Below are 19,273 nucleotides of genomic sequence, written 5' to 3'. Positions count from 1 at the left end.
CAATTTCTTTGTTTTCACAATACATCCAGTCACTTTCCACGCAACTGCTCAACACTGCTTCTCTGCAGTTCCTTCTATCTCCCATTCCTTATTATGCACCTCAAATCCGTGATGCATACAGAAGGGAGCCTCGCTTCGCTCCGCAAGCGCCACAGTGTTTAGTGTCCCCTTTGTTATCCGGTGGGCACCATTTTGTTTTTACAGTCCGCTGGATCTCGCCAACAACTTTTGCTCTGCTTACTCTTCTGTCATCCCGATATACGTCAGACTGTTCACCGCTGCTTGCCAGCCATATTCACAGTGCTGTAGCCGTCGGCCTGCGCATCGCAGCATGAATTTAACGCCTGTTTTCCAATGGATCTTCACCAGATCAGCAGGAGCACAGTGGATGTGTGTCTTAGCCTGTGGCTATGTATCCACACCCCCCGTAGGATCGTTTTCGTTTTCTCATCCCTGTCCCCCCTCTTGTCTTGTTGTGCCTTGAAACACTTATGTATAGAAAAAACCCAATAAATAAAAAGAGACAGGCCCTCCCAAATACATACAATCTTAGAATCGTTTAATCGAAAAAATGTAAACGATCCAGACTGAGGCCTATCATTTCTCTTGACCTTTGTAAAGAAGATTACTTGAAGGCCAAGAAATCAATTAACCATACACACAGGAACGGTTTGTCACAGAAAATGGAAATTTGTATCAATAACAACCAGATTGTCTTTGATTATATTAGCTATTGAACCACATTACAGCGTAATTATGGGCTACAATTAACGACAAATAGGGAGCTGGAACTGCCTGTTTGGATTGCCCAATACCAGAACAGGTCTGGGTGGACTACTACAAACAGAAATGTGCCTACTGACTTTGCAACTGGTGGGTTAGAAATTGTATGTCTGGAGCCCTCAAAAACATGTCCTTGGACAGTTGACGATATTCAGTGGGCAATTGCTAAAGCCAAGGCTTCGCCAGCTCCCAGACCTAATGGTCTGGCACCTATAGTCATCAAAAGTGCTTCAGACTTATTGTCATCTATTCTTAAAGCACTTTTTGTCTCTACCTTCAAAACCCATTCCATACCGTTGACTTGGAGAGAGTATATAATAATTCCTATCTTTAAAAAAAAGGTGAATCATCCAATCCTGACAAATACAGACCTACTGCCTTGCTGGATGCGGCTAGCAAAATCTTTGCCTCACTACTGTTGAGAGATCTTAACACTAGTCTCAACGGACTGGCTGCAATATCTAAACAGGTCGCCTTTAGGCCACTAAAGGGTACTGCTCTGAACGCCACAGTGATGGCTCATTTACAGGCATCTGCTGAAAAAGGCGCACCTGGGACAAACTAGTGGTCGAAATTACTAGCCTCCAAGGTCGACTTGAAACTGGTGCAGTTAATGGCTTTGTTACACACCAACATGAGTGTGACGGTCAGGCTTACTAGGGAGGGCTTTTTGTCCAGGTCCATTGAAACACTGTGGAAGTTAAACATGGCTGTGTACTAGCTCAAGTCTTGTTTCATATGTACATCAGTGATATTGACCAACTTTGGAATGATGGCAACTCCATTCCAGTTAAACAGGGACATCTTAAACTGCATTGGTTTGCACTGGTTTGCATTTGCAGATGATATTGTCTTCTTTGACAAGACTGCCTGGGTCTCCAGAGGAAATTAGACCCGTTTTTCCATTACGCCACTGCTAACAATCTGATGGTAAGTGGACAAAAATCAAAAATGGAGATTTCCACCTCCAAATCCAAGCCTAAAACCATGGGCTGGACCACTGGTGGCTGTAAACTGGATAGAGTGCTCTCGCTACGTTATCTAGGGTACATCCTCTCAAACAGCTGGTCAAAAGAGCTGGTCAGAGGAAGATCTTATTGCTCGACCACTCTCTACCAAAATTAAGCTATTTGGGTATGAATGGGCTTGCACCTGTGAAAGCGTTACATCACACGACGGGTACAAGGCGTATGCCACATTTATAAGGAAAAGAGGTGATATACCAAAATACTTATGCATATTTCCCTGTAACAAGGAGCACAATGTGCATGTCCGCTTTCGATTGAATAAGCTGTCTACACTGAATCGAACTAGCGGTTGGAAAATTACTGGGGCTATTTCTACTGACTGTCATATCTGCAAGAAGACTGGTACTATTGAATCCTTCAAACATCTGGTCACAGTGAGTTCGAGTTTGATTGAACAAAGGGAGCTGCACTTCAAAGGTAAGATTTCTTCTGATGCCGATTGTATTGATGATTTTATGTGGACTTGGATAATGTAGGGTGAGAGTGCTTCACTGCGTATAGCTTTGCATCACTTTCCCTTGGAGACTTTTGTGGAACTTAGTAATGAATTAGTTCTCTTAATTTCTTTCTTTTTATCAATCTTCCTTCTGAGATTTTTTGTAATTGCAAGTTTTAGGATTTTGAAATACTTGATGTTTGATAACATTGTAAAAGTTTAAATAAACGAAACAAAATTAAAAAAAGCACATTCTGATCTCCTGTTTCTCATCGGCAAATCCTCTGCAGTCAGATTCCCATCTCACTTGTTATTCTTCTACTCTCCATCTTCATGGCATTACTGTCTCTATCCCACAACCTGTGGTTCTCAATTGACGTGAAAACACTTGTTGCTAATGGTTCTATTGGAATTGTATCTTCTCTCCTTTAATACTCACATATGTAAATTTAATTATAAGATTAATTTGATGTTGAATGAAAATTACCATTATTTGTTTAGAAACTCTTAGATTAACTGTACATAATATGACATTCTAGATCTACTGCACCTGATGAAGGGAAGTGTTGTTCCCAAAACGAGTTGTGCTCATCGTATTGAAAAGATAAAGAAGAACTTTAAACAGAATTAGCTCTATTGAGTTGTTCTTTTGTAGAACTTATATATTTAAATAGTTGTACTAATCATACATGGCACGGGAGTGTCCCAGTTCTTTCAGACACCAGTCTGTATTGTTCATGTTTGTATCCTACTCCGTGTCAGGGTAGTGCCACCTCCCACACACCCAAGTCTTTCTCATGAATATATCTACAGCAGGGTTAACCTGACTATTAATGGGTGTGCTGCCATACACTTTTCTGCTCTTTCTCATATCCTCTGCAGTCCCCAGCCCTCCCACACTCCACCAGTGACCATAACTTCTGCTCGCCATCATCTGCACACAAATGAGCAGCCTCCTTGCTTCAAAACACCTGTTACTGATGTCCCTCCGTCTTTTTGTCTAGCAACACAATGCATCATCGATCTCCTACCAAGCCCGACTTCCATGGATCTGCATTGTTTATCCATTGACCAGCCAAGCGTCAACCTTATAGCGCTGCTTCTCTCATCTTCATCCCAAGACACGGCCGGCCCCAGGATTTGCGGTGCATGGTGCGGCAAAACATGTGTGGGGCCCCTTTATTTGTATCGCAGAAAATGATGTCACAAAATGAGTCATTAATATCCAAGGATATCAAATAAAATGACTTTCAATATCTGAATTTTAGCTGTTAATGGTACGGTTGTAGCAATATCAGGAGTGAGGCTTATTCAAGTGCTTTGAAACACTTTACTTGTGAATAAGCACTCTATAAATAAACCATTACATTACATTTATTTTGGAGTAGCAGACCGAGTGAGCTGAATCATTTGTAGAGATGGGTACCTCAAAAGAAAGTACTGTGACGAGGAAGAGCAGGCCAAAGAATAATGAATATCACCAGTAAATAATGTGAACATACCGAACGTAATTGCACGTTCCAAGGATGTAAGCACAGTGATTGGCACAGGGTCAGAGAAGGCAAAGTGCTTCTATTCAGAGTGAGCTATTTCTCAGGTCTTCAAATGGCATCAATAGGGCTCAAGTCCAGAAAAAAGTGCAGGGGATCATTAACATACGCACAGGGACTGAACATATCCTAAAGTGAAATATGCTAATTTAATTGGCCTTTCCTAACAGAAGACAATTCACAATAGAAATGAGCATTATCTTTCACAAAATGAATCATCAATACCCCGGAAAAAAATAAAATACCAGAGGAGCTTTGCCTAGAACACTGAACACTGCTGGCAAAGTATAAAAGGTGTGCACCTTTTAACCCAAAAATCTATTTTGAAATAATCTATGGAAAGCAAAATACCAATTCAAGATGTATACTTTGAAGACAATTTTATGTGGTTTTGTGGGTTCAAATCCTGGTGGGCGAAAACGTGAGCAAACAAGCTTTTGTGCATGCTGTTCTCAAAAACACCCAAGTGGGATGGAGTCGCACTGTGAAAAAAGTGGGCGGACGGTGTCAACCCACATGTAATCTCAACTTGTGCCCTGAGAATGAACACAGGGCCATGTAGAACATCTTGAGTCCAACAACCTCTTCTCCCAGATCCATGAACTGATAAATCAGCACAACAAATTTGCCCTCTGATCCTTTCCCTTCCTCACCTCGACGTTTGACTTTCAACAATGCTCTGTTTTATAAATTGGACTTGAAAATGACACACATCATAAGTAAAGTACTTCAACAATGTAGGAGTTCTTGTAGAACAATGTTAAAATCGTTGAGATGTTGCGTTATTTTCACCCCATCTTGAAGACTACAAATTCCAGAATGTAAGTCCACAAAATTATAGAAAATGGCTTGTAGGCTGTCTTTCAAGACTTGATCATAACACAAAATAATGTGAAATGGTAACCTTATGGATCGTTTGACAAAGGCTTGCATTATATGGTGCGAGTTAAATGTGACATTCTCCCTCCCCCCCAAAAAATTTATTTAGCCCACCAAATGCGGACATGTTATGTTATGTTATGTTATGTTATGTTAAAGGTATTTATATAGCCACCGTTAGCAACACATGAATACTATCGATATAGTGCACAACTTTTTTTTGTCAACATATTTTAATTGTCTTCAAAGAAGACAGATTCGGGCTAGGTGTTTTGTATTCGCTGTCAGAATAAAATGCCCCATTTCAACCCCTTGTTCAAAGCAAAGGTACTTAAATGTACCATTACTTTAAGCAAAGAGCGTGCTAAGCCCTAACTTTGAGGTCCATGGGTCTGATGGGCTGCTGAGGAGGTGGGCGGGAGGTATTTGTCTCTAGCAGCGCATCACAGGAGGTTGGCATCTGACAACACGACCTCCTTAAAGCAGGCACAAAGAAAAGCCCTGCGGCTGGAAGTAGCCCAGCTCTCATTACTTCTTATACTCACTGCAGCAGGTAGCTGGGGGGCCCTCAAGACCACGGGCCTGGGGCAGCTGCACAGCTTGCCCATGCCTCGGGCTGGCTCTGTCCCCAGGGGCCTGCCCAATTGATATTTGAACAGGACTGCGCTCACACCCCGCTAACAACACAAAGTCCTCAGACAAAACAGCTCCATAAAGAGGGAAGAAAGGTAGAAGGGTACTATCAAGTTGAAATGAGGCATACCAGCCCTAGAAGCCCTTTGAAGACACACCTAGAGAAAACAAATGAATACAAATACACAGCCAAATGCACTGTACAAATCTACTACAATCACATCACCCAAAGGAAACTGAAAACACCACTTAAGGGGAAATATAAGTGCTGATACATGTTTGACTGCACCAAGCCAGTATAACTCCTCACCCGCTTATCTCTCACTGTGCAACACTTAGTACTACCATCAACGTTTTTTGCAGAAAACAGGAGATCCCCCTACGACGGAAGCAATGGAAGCAGGAATTTCTAACGTACCTGGATGCAGCTGGTGCTAAAGACTTTCTAAACTTGCGCAACAAATCCATGTGTGTAGATCCTCTGGGCTTGCAGGGACAACGCATGTTGCATATTCTTCCACCAGTGCTCATAGGTTCTGTGGACGACTTTTGGGTTTTTGAGGAAGCCACGTCACGTATGGAGAAGCACCATGACCTCAAAATCTATGTCGTAAATGAGAGTCACAAATTCTGAACCAGGTGTCAACTCAAAGGGGAAATTAAACAGTATGTGGCGGCACTAAAGACAATATCCATGACTTCCGAATGTGGACCATTCTTTAATGAGGTCATGAGGTGCCAACTGTGAATGTTGCTTTATAGGAATCATCTTTGGAGCAAGCATTCTCATGGAGGAGAACAAGGCTTAGACTGCAGATGTTGACCAAATTGTCAGTTTCAGCACATGCCCGAAGATCCATTGTGTATCTGGCAACAAAGTCTCCTCTATTCTGGATCTCCAACAAAACATCCAGAAAATAAAGGTGAATATTATAACTGTTGCTGTCTGACCATTGCAATGGCCCATATCCTGCCCTTGGGAAGACTTGTGCTAGTTGCAGCAAACATGTCCCCTTTGCCAAAGTATGTCTTTCTATGAAGGAAAGACAGAAGAGAAGAGTTCCTCCGATCCAAACAGACTCAAAGGGTTGCACACATTGATTACCCAACTTCCCAATCAATGAGGAAATGATAATTTCTGTCAACCTCATCAGCAATGACCCCAATGTAGCCCCGAGGACTGGGCCAACATTGTGGGACAAATGACTTACTATGAGTTACTATTTCACTCCGCTTCCCCCTATACAGTAATTGAAGGGTCATTATACAAGTCGAAGGTGGAACCAATTGTGGGAAAGCTGAGGCCTCCAAATGTTAACCCTTGTTGCTAGTTAGAACACCACATTGACTACATAGGCTACTTCATTGCTGAATTGGGGTACACAGAGAAGTTCACCTAAGGCAAAATGTCCCCTGCTCAGGAGAGCAGTTATCAGAGTTCCCCAGGAAAGAAGGACACCAGGCCTGCATTTACCTGAATGCTCGACTTGTCATTCTAAGGTGGCCGACATGGAAGAAACCAAATTCATCAATGGGCAATCTACCCTGCAGCCACACAGCAGCACCATGCCTGACGATTGGCTGGTGCTTCCTTCTATGGGACTTGAGCCCCGTAGCCGGAAGGCGGAGCCGGCATCACTCGAAGGCAGCAGCCAAAGGCTACTACCTGTCTTGTCTGTCCTGGCGGAACCTGAATGCTAGCACGCTCCTCCATCCCCATGCCGCCTCACCTATCGGAAGTGATGCACCCGCCTAGCTTCTTCGCCGCACCTCACACTTTACCACTGCATCAACGCAATGTACAATTGTTCAGTTTGTGCTTTGATTACTCTTGTAAATGACATCCCTCAAGTGGTATGCAAGTAGCCAAGCTCTATCTGCACTCCCTCCCACTGCCAACATTCTTCCTCCCCCCACTCTGCAATGCTGCCCACCGTCCACAATAATTTCCCAAACAGAGTGTCTTGGGCACACAGAGCTGTGCACCCCACCTACACAAAGTAGGATACCACAACCTCGCTCCGTGTCTAACAGCATGCCACCCTGCCCCCCCCAGGCTATCGCGCCCATAGCCAGGAGTCCATTGTCTACGTCCACAGTAACTCCTGTCTCCAGGTCCATGACTGCCACCTCTAAACCATCCCAGAGCACTTCCAGTTCACTTCCCCTAGCCCCAACCACAAAGATAAGTCACCACAGGGCATCATATGCCTGAAGCACTATGACTTTGGTACTCAACTACATGCTCCTAGATCCACAGCCCAAACTAGCAGTCGTCACGCACCTCCCATACCAAGCAACCTTATCCATTATATGAGCATATTAGTAGCCACCTTATGGCTGCCCTCACTCCACCTGGCACAACCTTACCAAGCAAACCAAACCATATCACAATGCACCAGGGCTTTTGACTCAGCCCCCAGCCTTTAGTGCCTCTGGACCTAGCTCCCTCTTGCAGCGCTATCCGTCAGGCATCATCTCTCCTCTGACATGCCTCACTCCCTCAAACTATTGCCATAAGAAACACTCACCTAGGAGTGCGGACTGTAATGTCACACAGACCCAGAACTAGGCTATTGGCCACCCCCTAAACTACTGCCATAAGAAACACTTGCCTAGCAATGCGGACAGTAATGTCACACAGACCCAGAACTAGGCTGCTGGCCACCCCCAAAACTACTGCTATAGGAGACACTCGCCTAGGAGTACAGATAGCAACCCGCCCCCTAAACCCAGATCCAAGCAGATAGCTACCTGCAGCTCCCACATACCTGTGAAACCCACAACCCAGCAGAAGGTCTCCATTAAGGCTCCACCTGGCCTACATAACAGGCATGCACCCACCTTACTGCTACAATGCTCTCTAATCAACGTAAGATCCTTCCCTGCACACGCCCTTCAAATGCACGATATCATCACTACCGAAACCCTCGACATTCTAGCAATCACAGAAACCTGGCTACATGCTGACTCTGGTCGTGCCCTCTCTATTGACCTGCCTCATGGATATTCCATTTTCCACTCTGACAGAGCCAATGCCAAAGATGGAAGAGTAGCTCTCATAGCAAAAGACGTACTCTGCATTAGAGAACTGAACTCCACTCTGTCCGACAACTGTGACACCCTGTCCGACAACTGCGACATACTGTCAGCTAAACTGACCGTCTCAGACTCTGACACCATCACCCTTCACACCATTTACTGCCCTACGGGCCGAGTCCTGTCCTTTGAGGAGAACCTCCTAGACACCCTGGGCGCCCACATCAAACCTTCCTCGAAATCTATTATTTTGGGAGACTTCAACCTAGCATATAACAACTCTAATGACCCAGCAGCCACATCTCTCTCTAACTCACTTAGCGCTCTTGGTTGTCAACAATGCATCTTCACACCTACAAACAACAAAGGTTGCATCCTAGACTGGATTGCGGACCCGAATATCAGGTGGCTCTCCACAGCAACTCCCCTTGCCCATGGTCTGACCATGACATAGTACACTTTTCTATCTTACCCAGTAGAAACGCCTCACCTACTACCATTCTGCTAGCTCCCACACTTGAACGTAGCTCCAGAAACCTCACCAAGGAATGCCTCGCTCCCTTGCTCAGATCACTCTTACCTGAGCCCCCTTTCGGCAAAGACCCTAATACACTTGCGGACTTGTACGACAAAATCCTTACTGCAGCGGTTTACACCATTGCCCCGCTTAAGCCACGCAAACTCAAACCATCTGCACACAGAAACACGTGGCTCACCTCAGAACTTTAAACACTCCATTCCAACAAATGGCTAGCTGAAGCCAACTGGAAGAAATAACCATCAGAAGCCAAAAAGCTACTGTTCACGATAGCCGCCAAACACTACAAAAAGGCCATCCTCTCTGCCAAATCCTCCACCCACAATGCCTGCATTTCCAAGGCCAACTCTAACACCAGAGAAATCTTCACTATTCTTTGGCAACTAGAAAATCCTACCAACCCCCATGACACTTTATCCAAAGATGCCTCATGGTGCATCAAAACGCCATGCTCACCAAAATAAACTCCCTTCACAGGGAAATTGATACTAAACAATCCCTTATAAAACCTTCTCAAGCATCTACGACATCTCCACCACCTCCCACCAGTAACCCTCACGATCTTCCCATGTTCTACTTTACCAATGTGTCTGAAGATGAAGTTAAAACCATCTTAAAATATCTTAGACCATCCTGATGTAAACGAGACACCTGTGCAGCAAGCCTTATCAAAGATTGCTCTAACACCCTAGCATCCCTTATTACCATCTTCATAAACGCTCCTTCTCCACTGGTATAGTCCCCACCAGCCTCAAGGAAGTCTGGGTGCTCCCCCTTATCAAAAAACCTGCTCTAGATCCCACCATCCCAACCTGCCTGTGATTGCTGCTGGAGCTGGAGTGCTCAGAGCTCTTGAAGTCCTGAACCCCTGAGGAAATTTCTGTAGCACTTGGGCCTGGGCTGGGAGAAGTGGTCAGGCTGTGGCTTCTAGTGAGTTGGTCAGCCTTGACTTGACGGTGGTAGAGCTGGGAGGTTTACTCAGCAACTGCTTTGGTGAGTTCTGTTTACTCAGCAATTGCTTTTGTGAGTTCTGTCCACTGGTGCCACACACTACATGAGGCGGTGTCCTGTTGCAGGCTGCATGACTGTGGCGCTGGGGGGTATCTAGCAACTGAACCTTTGACAATTGCAGCCGGTCTGCCTTGGCCAATGGGTAACTGTCACTTCCATTTACCCTTATCTCCTTCCCTGGTGTACGGGAACCGTGATTTTATTTTGGTCCCTATTTGCGTGTTTATACTTTCCGCACAAAAAAATGCCCATTACTAGAGTAGGTATGCAGAAAGTAGCACAGAGATCATCTGACGTGTGCTTCACCACCTATAAAACCAGTCACCCTGAAGCCATTGAAGCTCCCAAAGATGCCAGCAACATATCATCCCAGTTGCCACGTGATGGGTTAATCGTCCCCTTAATGCCAGGAGATGGCCGTATGCTGGATATCCAGACGAGAACAGCCAAAGGCGACAGCGACTACAAAAGCAGAAAAGGGAATTAATGCCTGATATTCCCTGTCAGTTCCTGGTCTCTCCTACTACTAGTCAGGTTGTGAAAAACTAGTGTATGACTGCAATAGGACAACACAGCGACAATACTGGACCCTTTGAGGCCTCTCAACTTGACCTTCTTCCAGTCTCTCAATCTCACCTAATTTCTGCAATAATTGATGCAATGCATTCCCCTCCTAATAGCACGGCAATGACATCATGGAAGTCTGCTCTAACCCTAAACTGGGTGTTAAGGGAACAAATGTCTATAATAACTGACAGACTGTAAAGGAGAGAATTATCTGCGACTTGGTAAATATGAAAGTGTCATCAATTTTCAGGTATGGGTTGACTCTTTTGACTAGACAATTGCTTAGTTAGTCAGGACGAACAAAGAGTGTCAAACAGATAACCAGATAATACAAATAATTACCAATAAGGCTGAGGCAAGTTGCCAAACTGACTTGAATATGTTGACTTGAATATGTTACCAACATACTGGCCTCTACTGGAGTATCTCAGGGCTCAGTCCTCAGTACAGTTATGTCGGATGGTCCCATTATCCTGCATCGTGAGATTGTAGACTCTCTTAAATCCCTGCATCCCAGGAAGCCCATGAATAAACTGTCCTGCTCCTCCCCCGGCAGAGACTTACGTATGAGACAGTCTTCAATGCCAGAGATCATGGATTCCATTCTAAAAGAACTGACCGCGGGCCGAAGAAATATTATTATTGTGAATGTTAATAAATTAGAAAGACCGGAGCCAAGAGAAGCTTTGCAGAATAAAGTCTTGCTATGATCTAAAATTGGTAAAAGTTATGTTAGATTCCTGCGTAAAGTCCAAATTACGGAGTGGTCCTTGAATAGTTACTCTATCATTATTGGTTGTGGCCGCAGCAATCTTCCATCCTTTCGGAATAGTTGTAATAACCTGGGAAAATTGTCATCTACCGCGAATTTAAGAATTGTAAGCTGATTAATTGTTTTCTATTTGTCTCTGTTTTGTATGTGTTCTTATGTTTTATATATAATTGTCTGTTACTTTGTAGCCCTCTGAGGCCCATGGGCGAGTCTGCACTTTATTCAAATTAAAACAAACAAACTAACTATCGTCCAATCACAACTGTCCTGTTCTTGTTAAGAATCCTGGACAGAGCAATTTATCTGCAAATCCAATGACCCCTAGAAGCCAACCACATTTTAGGCATACGCCAGTCAGGGTTCTGCCCAGGTCATGGAACAGAATCAGCATTACTTAACCTAAAGATTCAGATTAACGAAATTAGAGATGAAGGCAAACCAGCCCTGCTGCTACTCCTCGATATATCAAGAAGAGAAATGGACTGTAATGGCACACCCTAGTAGAAAGAATATAGATAAGTCTCTAGGGTATTTGTTAAAGAAAGTGAAGAGAAGAGAAGTAAGTAGTTTTGAGGTGCAGAGGAGAGAGCAACAACCTTGACACCTAGGTTGTATAGAACAATGAGAGAAACGGCTAAGTTCCCAACTTGGGAACTCACGTCCCCTGCACATTTTTATGCGTCTGGAATACCAGACCAGTAATTAATTAATGAAATAAACAGTAAAACACATGTTATTTCCAAAGGGAATTCAAGTTATCTAGGTTTGCAAAGACAAATTGTTCAAAAAATAGGCTTTCAATCAGATGAGGTCACAAGAACCAATCTTCTCTTCACTTTCTTTACCAAATACCCTAGAGGCTTATCTATATTCTTTTTACTAGGGTGCGCCATTACGGTCCATTTCTCTTCTTGCATATTTTCTACCCCGTGAGGGGTTGACACCTTACCCTGGACCAGAGCACCCCGGCTCTCTGAAATGTCATTTCCTAAAATCAATAGCCTAACAGATAAAGCCGCACCTACTTTAGCCTTCACCGATGAAGAAGCTGAAAGGATCCTTGGTTTAATTAAAGACACCAGCTCAGAATCAACCAATACAGAAAACCCAGAAATTCTCATCCAACGACTGGAAAGACTGATACGTAGAGTAATTTCTCAAAAACTTCATGCCACTACTCTTACTCAGTATTATAAAGCTAAAAGAATCCCGAGAGGCCTTAGAGTATATCTCCGCCCCACACTGTGTAAAGAAAATAAAGAGTTTGTGAAGCGGTGGGAACACATCTTGAACAAATGTTCCTTGGATCTCATATTGCTCACCATAGAAGAATTAGCTAAATCACTACAATCAATCAAGAAATTGAGGAAGTTTCCACTCAACTTACGAAACTTAAATCTGCAGCTGAACTTCATACCATCTTAGAGGACACTAATAGTAAGCTGGACAGCTACAAACGAGATATAGAACAACGAAAGATTTGTCAATTCCGTAGAGACACGCTAGACTATGCCAGAGAGATAGTCTACACCTGGCAGGAATACTACAGTAACTATAAACCAATAGCTACACCATCGGGTGGGCTGAAGAAACCGTCTTCGAATAACAACACCGACAGTAGCGAAATTACAAGTGGAGAACAAGAAGACCAACCAAGTACAAGCGGAACGCACCCTATTCCAACTCCTGTAGACACGGACAGTTCAGTACCAATAGAATGGGTGACTACTACACCAGTTCCACCTAATGTCATTTCCTAAAATCAATAGCCTAACAGATAAAGCCGCACCTACTTTAGCCTTCACCGATGAAGAAGCTGAAAGGATCCTTGGTTTAATTAAAGACACCAGCTCAGAATCAACCAATACAGCCTTTTTTCGGAGACGCCCGACCAGACGATGGCCAAAGAAAACCACGCCAAAAGAACAAATAGATTCACCATTGATTATTAACATTTCCTCCAGACAACTTTCTAAAGTGCAAATAGATACACTAAGCCTTGGCATTTCATTCATACCCACTAACTCGAGCAACTTGTTAGAAGAGGAAATCAACCTATTTGAGCTAATAAGGAAAATGGAGCTCAAGATCTTCTTTGACAACCTGGGTAATATCACTCCAGCAAAAAAACACGAGTACCTCGAGATGAAGAACCAGAGCACTTTTCATCCACAAATCAACAATCCACTGGTCAACTTATTTAAATCAAAAACTACACGCGACCTAAGGAGGATTAAATATGAATGTTCTACAAATCAAAATATTCGGAGACATCAACTCAAAATAATCAAGGATCTAGCAGATGATAATTCCCTTACAATCAAACGGGCGGACAAAGTGGGAGCCCTAGTACTCGTGGATACAACTCTATGCAACACAGGTTGTCTTAAACTATTGAATGACAGACAAACGTACCTTCCACTTGACAATGACCCAACTATCAACATAAGTACTGTGATCAAACAGGCGGTTGAGAAAGCCAGCTCAATGGATTGGATATCTGACAAAACTGAAGAATTTCTGATCAAAACAAATCCAGTGACTCCTGTCTTCTATGGATTACCAAACATCCAGAAAAATTCCAAAGATCCTCCATTCAGACCGATTGTCGCTGGCACAGACAGCATCTTTGAACCGTTGGCTGTATATCTCGATACCGCACTCCAACACTTGGTACAGAAAATACCAACGTACCTTAAGGATACTACACACTTTCTCCAGATAATTAACACCTTGAGGATTAACTTTACAGATCCCCTAATATTTTCTATGGACGATTTCTATCAATTCATCATGACGAAGGGATAGCTGCCCTTGAATGGTTTCTCTTAAATCACAATGACATACGAATTCAGAAAACCTTTGCAATCAAACTCATTAATCTAATGTTATACAACAATTACTTCAGATTTTGTGAGCAATATTATTTACAGATCTCGGGGACCTCTATGGGCTCTGCTGTGGCCCTTCTCTTACGCAAATATCTTTATGTTCCACTTCGAGAAAACCCATGTTCTTGACCACCCTCACTGGAAAAACAGGATATTCTGTTGGATAAGATACATTGATGAAGTCTTTGGCATCTGAAACTGTACTGAACAAGAACTCATTGACTTTTGGCAATACATCAATCAATGCAATCCACAAAGAAAATTCACTATTGAAATTGGAAGACCACATGTGAACTTTTTAGACGTGACAGTGGAATGGAATAATATGGAACTGGTGACATCTATGTTTAGGAAACCAACAGATGTAAACAACTCCTTACACTTCAATAGCTTCCATCCAAGACATCTTAAGGATAACCTTCCCTATAGTCAACTCTGACGAGCCAAACGGATCACCTCTAACACAGCAAGACTGCAAACAGAGTTCGACACAATGCGATCAGGATTCTTGGAAAGAGGATTTCCTGAGGAAGTAGTGAGGAAAGCTATCCCAAGGACATAAAGTAACCCTCATGAAAAATTATTAACTAAACAACCAACACAGACTAAATCCAACCTCATTTACACACTGAGGTAATCGGCACAGAGCTTCCAGGTAAAAAAGATCATTACCAAGAACTGGGACCTCATCAAATCAGATCCAAACCTTAATCGCCTTTTTCCATCTCCCCCGATGCTGGCGTATAAAAGAGGGAGGAATTTTACAGACACTCTTATCAAAGCAGAAAGACCCAGAAAATCGACCCAAAGAACACTCACGAAGCAAAAGAATCGTACTTTCCCCTGCCTTAACTGTCAACATTGCTCCAACATCTTAAAAGGGAACCACATCAGGCATCCAAACAATGGAAAGAAGATCCCCCTTAAAAACGACGTCACCTGTGACTCTAAAAATGTAATTTACACCATCAGGTGCCCATGTGGGAAATACTATGTGGGGAAAACAAGCAGAAGAGCAAATGAAAGGTGGACAGAGCACAAATCACAGATTAGAACCAAAAACCTTAAATCACTGGTATTCCGCCATTTTTGTGACAACAACCACAATATCGCACAGATGCGGTTTGCAATATTGGATGTAGTACGCCCCCTCCCTAGGGGAGGAGATCTACCAAAAATCCTTGCCCAAAAAGAACTTTACTGGATACATAAATTAGATGCTATGTCTCCTCTTAGCTTGAATGAAGATTATTACTTGGGTCCTTTTATCTAAACTCAAAATCATCAGACTACTAGTGATACTGTCTTTATCTCCCACTTCTATTTTTCACTGGGTTATCTTTCAAATGGCCTTTTTTGAGGGATTTCCTATGATGACATCATCTAAACCATTAGAATGTGAACCAGGGTTGGGCAGTTAAATATGTCATTAAGTGATACTGATGTAAATGATGTCTCTCATGCTATGAATGTGTTATGGAAGTAGTTTTCAACACCACCAGCCAATTATAGATCTTGGCTAGACATGGACATTCTCACAATGTTTAAAGTGTTAAGATGGTAATTTCCTTCTACAAATTGTTTATTTACAAACATTATTTATGACTGATGCTTTCTGTACCATTCTTTATCATTCACTCTCGTCTGAGCACTTCCACTCTTCGGAGAGTTTTTTCTATTTTTACTTTATATATACTGATGGCAGAATGGACTGTTCACACAGTCCTTAATCATGATTTAGTATCCTATATATCATCTTACCGGCATGGGCCTTTACATACTATATGTACATGATTCTCATCTAGAGAAAAATAAATGTTCCCCTTACCACGAGCAATTTCTCTTTAATTTCTTGATTTTCTGAAGTGCATACTGCTCTTTTCTAATTTCCTCGAATATTCCTTTTTGCTCTGTAACCTTTGTAATTTCCTATTAGGATTCCATCACTCCCATATATTTGTGACCATTTGCACTTTCATCCAGTGATATGGCACACACATATACTGTTGACTAATCATCATCGGCTCAATTGGACTTAATATGCAAACAGCAATAAACATACACTCGAGCATCTTTTCAGCTCTCCCCTATTAGGAAGCACAAGCACGAAAACGCCATTATACTACTGTGTGTGGCTCCTAACACTGCTCAGTAATTCTAAAATGTGCACTATTGAATTACTATGGCCGCGCTACCTGAAGCAATCACCTCTTTGTTCATATGTGATGTCACTCACGTGCTAACGTGATGACATCAGACATGTAAACGGACACCTTCCACTAACGATGTGCTTTACATTGTATTAACATCAATGGGTAACATCACCATTGATTTTTGGCAATGCCTAATTTAATAGGCATTGCACCTTGGACTATATTTTTAATTAATATTTTTAATTGATTCCTATGGGGATCACGGCAGTGACGTCGCGCGCGCATCCGCGTGATGACGTCATTGTTGGATTCGTCATAAATTCTCCGACGTCGCTGAGGATGGAATAGGATGTACTCCGGTCTTCCTGTTTCCATGCTGCAGCGGCGTTGGGTTAAGGTAAGCTCCATAGAATTCTCTTGGAGGCGACCTAACATTCTACATTTGTTTGACTGCTTCCTTTCTTACTTTGTTTCCTAACTTTTACATAGAACCTGGCCTCATCACTCAGACCTCACAAGCCTGGGTATCTTTTTAGATATACTTTCCCGGCCAAGATGACCCTTGACACATAATCCAGCCAATGAAATCATTTGGTGTAATTTTACTCGCTGACAACTGTAAGTTTCCTTTTTACACCCCGTTGGGTGGTAGATAATCATAATTTGATAGCCACGATTCTTATGGTTTATACCCCTCCTCTCTTTACAGATTGGATGTAATCTCACAAACTCTGCATCTTGATTTCCCGAGTTTTCAGGCAGCTCGATTTCCCGAATAATCCGGAGACCTTTTCTACGTTTGCTGACATTCCTTTTACTATTATTAATCACAAGGTTAGTTTCTGTAGTTCAATATACTTGTTGCTAACTAGCATCACATTAGATCTAGCTCTCTCTCGGAATTACTATGAGCAATTGGTAAAACACTAAATATTTTACAGTGGTTTTTACGCGCATCATGTTTAAGTAGACCAATTAGAGATGACAAGATTCTCATTAAACAATGGGTTCTGTTCCATGATTGTAAGGGCAATTAGTACTCGTTGCATGTAGAAATGTTTTTTTCACTAGAGTGCTTTCCATGATGACTGAAATTTTGTTTTCATAAAAAACTATTGGATTTTAATATGATGTTAAAATATTCATGTAAATATGATTGTACATATCTTTTTTAGAAACTTGATCTGCCCCTGATGAAGAGTGTTGAATCACTCGAAACGCGTTGGGCCTTCCACAGCTTCAACATTACGAATAAAATGAAGTTTGGTTCTTGTGACCTCATCTGATTGAAAGCCTATTTTTTGAACAATTTGTCTTTGCAAACCTAGATAACTTGAATTCCCTTTCGAAATAGCATGTGTTTTACTGTTTATATCATTAATTAATAACTAGTCTGGTATTCCAGACACATAAAAGTGTGCAGGGGACATGAGTTCCCAAGTTGGGAACTTAGCCGTTTCACTCCTCGATCTATCATCAGCTTTCGACCTGGTGAATCACAAAATGTTGGATCGTCATCTATCTACCTCTGCTAACTTCTCTCCTGAGGCCACAACTTGGATTGCCTCCTTCCTAGGGGACAGATCCATGAGAGTATTCTCAGAAAACGCCAGCGCCCCCACCCTACCCATCACCTGTGGTGTATGTACTCAAGGATCCTGCTTATCCCCAACACTGTATAATATATTCACAATCTCACTATTTGCATGCCTGGACTCAGTCGGCATATCCTACACAAACTATGCTGACGATACTCAAATTCTCTGCCCCCTCTCCGGCTACTACCACAAGGACTCTTCCACCCTAAACACTGTCTATACGACCATCCAGCCTTGGATGACCACACACGTCTATGCCTGAGCGACGAAAAGACAGAGATAATTTTGATGGGACCTCCATCAATGAACAAAAGGCTCGACCCTCAATACTCCTCCTTTAAGATTGACGGCATCCTGATCCCAGGCTCACCTTTTGTGAAAACGCTTGGCGTATACCTGGATGCCACCCTTTCTCTCAAACGGCATGTCAGCACCATTGCCTCATCTGCCGCCTACACGACCGAACTAATCAATGCCTCCAAACCCTTCCTCCACCCGGACAGTTGCCTCATAATTGCCAGAGCCACCGTAGGATCCAGGTTTGACTACTTTTTGCAGGTACCTTGGACTACAACATTCAAAAGATGCCGGTCATTAAAATAATGATCTTAGAGCAGCCCTGAACATCCCCAGAGTTGAACATATCACTGCAGCTTGAAAAAAAGCCCACTGGCTCCCTATACGTCAACGATTCTTCTTCAAAACACTGTCCATCATGCATAGGTGCTTGTTCGAGGATGCCCCTCCTTAATTATCTCAAAAAATCACAAAAACCTCCACCACTAGCCCTACCAGAGCAACCTATGACCACCACATTGTGCACTCCTAATGTAGACAGGCCAAATCTGGAGAATCTATCTTCCCGGCATTTGCAGCTAAACACTGGAACCTTCTCCCACCTATCTTGCAAGTTGAGCATTCCCATTGGACTTTCCGAAAAGCGCTAAAAACACTGATGTTCACTTAATCCGATCAGATAAGTGCAATGTGAAATTCAATTATTCACTGAAATCTGTTCACCTTTGTCATGTAAAAAATGTGTGTATATTGTACATTTGAGTAACTGGCCATGTAACAACGCCTTGATGCCCCAGGGCTCAGCGCGCTATACAAATACAAAACTAAATAAATAAATAAGTAGGTGAGCCCCATTGTTAGGCTGGCACCACCAAGCTGTAATAGCAGTGAGAATTGATGCAGAGGGGAGAAACAGCTCCTTCAGATCACCTCAGAGAGCCTTCTCCACAACATTGAATAATTCCTAACGGGGTTTCCCATTGTTTTAAGGGAGGAGCTACAATGCATATACAATTTTCAACATCAGAAAACAGAAGCCATGTAAAGTCCCAATACTTAAACTAGCCATCCTTGAGACCAACCTCAGGAACTTGATTG

Source organism: Ambystoma mexicanum, chromosome 5q (assembly GCF_040938575.1).
Source record: "Ambystoma mexicanum isolate Mex_15411 chromosome 5q, UKY_AmexF1_1, whole genome shotgun sequence".
Lineage (NCBI taxonomy): Eukaryota > Metazoa > Chordata > Amphibia > Caudata > Ambystomatidae > Ambystoma > Ambystoma mexicanum.
The sequence above is the reverse complement of the archived record's forward strand: the minus strand, read 5'-3'. Positions refer to the sequence as shown.